Source organism: Heloderma suspectum, chromosome 7 (assembly GCF_057233095.1).
Source record: "Heloderma suspectum isolate Gila_16-S chromosome 7, 16-S_ref, whole genome shotgun sequence".
Taxonomy (NCBI): Eukaryota; Metazoa; Chordata; class Lepidosauria; order Squamata; family Helodermatidae; genus Heloderma; species Heloderma suspectum.
In genome coordinates, this window is record NC_139464.1 from 115,421,533 (window position 1) to 115,425,142 (window position 3,610).

The 3,610-nt window shown below is 47.0% G+C and overlaps 1 pseudogene; it reads left to right on the forward strand.

Moving 5' to 3' along the window:
- The first annotated feature begins 1,272 nt into the window (after positions 1-1,272).
- On the forward strand, positions 1,273-1,444 carry LOC146340228 (small nucleolar RNA SNORA17; annotated as a pseudogene).
- The last annotated feature ends 2,166 nt before the right edge of the window (positions 1,445-3,610 follow it).

The window sequence follows — 3,610 nt, forward strand, 5'->3', positions numbered from 1 at the left end:
TAATATATGGCCAATGGAAATAGATTGTTTGCCCCCATTCCTTTGCTATAAAACTGCGGTTATCATACTGAAATATAAGATTCACCGTTTGTGGTGTAGCGGTTTGAAGATTTAATAATACTTGCAATGTTTGGAAGAGTGCTGTATAGGTATAATCTGCAATAGGATTTATACCTGGATATTTGGTTTGTTCTTATTGAAGTTTAACAGAATCCTTTCCCCCCCTTCTTTTGCTAGCCTCCCTTTTTTCTTCTTCCTCAGAATACTGTAATGTTGGAAACTGAAGATTCTGATTATGTTGTTGGTAGTGTTTATTTCATTTATAAAAATAAAATAAAAACAGATTAAAAAAAACAAACATAGATGAGCATTCAAAAATGTGTGAAACACAGGATATAAATGAAACGTTGCATTCACACCTGCAATCCGCTATACATCTGGAATTGGCTTTAAAAGGCAGTTGTAGCTTCTTCCTTCTGATCTCTGACTAGGCATAGTCCCATGGTGTTATAAGTGAAGAAAAGCTGGTCTGGCCTTCAAAAGGGTCTGCTAACTATCTTTGTGTGCCTGTGCATCCTGATTACGTTCCTGGGGAACAAGTTAGCCAAAGTCTGGTGTGTTGGCATGCCTCATCTGTGTCTGAGCATGGCCCACCAGCACTCGGAGAACATGAAAGGGTTCTAATAGAAATGTCACCCTTGTTCTCTGCTCACATCCTAAACCTGTAATTTCCCGTGAAGTAGCCAAGCACTCTTATGGGCCCCTCAGCTGTTTCTGATTTGAATTTTAGCTACAGCAGGGGCAGTCGCGACTTGTGCCGTTGCAGGGTTGCAAATTCAAAAGGCTGGCCTGCCAGTTACATTGAGAGCAGAAACAACTTGAGCAGTCGTTGCGTGATGTCGGAACTTGCTGGCTGTTCCTAGGGGTGTACGAATCACTTACCCCATTCCTCTGGAGCCATCCGCTGTGAGGGGGAGGCGCTCCGTCCCTCTCCCCTGAATCGTCCCCAGCTGGCTCTGCTCCACGGCGACTCCTCAGAGCCGCCGGCTGGTGCTGCCCGCAGCCGGACTTCTGTCCACTGCTGGGCTGCGGCCGCAAATGGTAGCTGCTGTAGCGGCCGCCATTTGCATCCCTGCAGAGGTCATGATAGGCTATGTATATATTTACGTAGCCTATCACGGCAAAAGGCAGAAATGCAAATGGCAGCCATTAGGCCATTTGCGTCCCTGCCTTTTGCCATGATAGGCTACGTAAATATATACGTAGCCTATCACGGCTACCACAGGGACGCAAATGGCGGCCGCTATGCCATTTGTGTCCCTGTGTTAGCCATGATAGGCTACGTATATATTTACATAGCCTATCATGGCAAAAGGCAGGGACGCAAATGGCGTCCCTGTGTTAGCTGCGATGGGCCATGTAAATACTTATGTAGCCTATCACGGCTAAAGTAAACAGGAAATGGCGGCCGCAGACTGGGGCAGCCATTCGCGGGGCAGCAGACAGCCGACAAAGGTAGGCTCCATTCCGCATACATTTTGTGGGGTGGCGGGTGGGATTGCTCCATTCCGCCATGGACTCCGGGGGGCTGGATTCTAAAGAATCCGGCCTCACTGGAGTCCGTGGCAGAATCCTCTAACATCCCTAGACGTTCCATTTTAGAGTCCAGGTGACCAGATGAAACCAGGTCTGTGTTTGTCTCTAATAGTTTGGTCAAAAGAGAGAAATTCTACAAGAAGAGCTTTTCTCGCTCCCTTTGGTCAAGTGACACCTGCCAACATTTTCTTTCTTATTTACCTATTAAAAGCACAGGACCTCGGTGCGGACATGGCATGTTTCAGTTCTTTCACATAAAAATAAAACAAAAACTTCCCCACAGATAAAACTGACATGCTGGAGAAAGGAAAGCAGTTTCGAGCCTAACCTAGTTTTGTTTGCAGACATATATTTGGGGCGGGGGGAGGGCATGGACAGACGGGTCATTCAAGCATGCAACTTCCTACCCTCACCTGTAGTCAGGAATGTTTCAGCTGAGGAAAAGATGTACTATGTTTCTGCTATGATTATTTATTTGAAGCCCCAGTAAACTGCCAGGTTCAATTTCCAGTTCCTGCTGATGTGGTATGGACAAGTATCTGAGCACCTTCTTATGTCAAACTCTATCTAATTTAATTACAACTGGAGGCGGGGAGGGGGGAAGGTTGTGGGTGGCTGGATGTGCATACTGTTTGTACATGCTGGTAAAATAAAATGTGCCTTAAGCTACAACTTTCTTAAGCTTGGAGAATTATGTTGAAAGGCTGCAAAGAGAGGCCGTTAAAATTTAAATTGTTGAGTGGGTGACCAATATTGTGCATGTAGAATACTAATATGCGTGTGCCAGCCTTCCACAAGTATGCCCATCTGTTTGCACAACTGCTTTTTCTGGATTAACACCCCCCCCCCTTGCACAGAAACGTATTAAAAACAAAGGATAGCCAAAACAGGCTTTCTGTGGATATCTGAAAATATAAGGAAGAAATAAGGAATATTCCATAGAAATAAAGGCTGGTTTTGCATATCCCAAGTAGGGATGTACGAAAGTCGCTTACTTTTTCACGGATTCTGTTCATGGTGGGGGGGGAGGCGTTCCGTCCCTCCCCCCAGAAACCTCGATGGGGGGGAGGCGATCCGGTCCTCCCCCCCGGAATCCTCAACGGCCGGCTGTGCTCCGCGGCAGCTCCGCGGAGCAGCCGGCCAGGTCCAGGCCAGGGCCGTCCGCAGCCAGAGTTCTGGCCACGGAGGGCTCTGGGTAAAAAAAAAAAAGCATATGCAAATGGTGGCGGCTATGGCCGCCACCATTTGCATTCCTTATTTTTCGCCGTCTTAGTCTATGTAAATATTTATGTAGACTAAGATGAAGAAAAGAAAGGGGAATGCAAATAGTGTAGTGGGCGCTATTTGCGTCCCTTTTTGATTCGCCGTTTTAGCCTACATATTTACACAGGCTAAAACGGCAAATCAAAAAGGGACGCAAATAGCACCCACTACACTATTTGCATTCCCCTTTATTGTTGCCATAATAGTTTACATAAATATTTACGTAGACTAAGACGGCGAAAAATAAGGAATGAAAATGGCAGGTGCCGTAGCCACCACCATTTTCGTATGCTTTTTTTTTTTAACCGGGATGTGATAGGCTATGTAAGTCTTTATGTAGCCTATCATGTCTCTGTAAAAAAAGCAAAAAACAAAATGGCAAGACTGCAAATGTCAGTGGCAGCAGCCGGTCGGAAGACCAGCTGCCGCCGCCGCCGAAGCCACTGCCAGAGCTGCCGCCTCCCGGAACATCCGCCCCACATAAGTCTCATCCCGGGAGGGATCCGTGGGGTGGCAGGGGGGTGGCAGACCGTTCCACCACAGATTTTGGGGGGCTGAATGCACTGGCATTTGGCCTCACCGAGATCCGTGGCGGAATTCTCTGACATCCCTAATCCCAAGTCTGCAGTGATTCTTGACTTGTGGAGTAGGGGACCATGTGTCCTGCTGCTTTACAGAGGACAGTACTCTATTGGAAGGGATGTGAGTGAATAGTCCTTCATTTGAAGGCATCCTGTATTTGAAAGGCTGT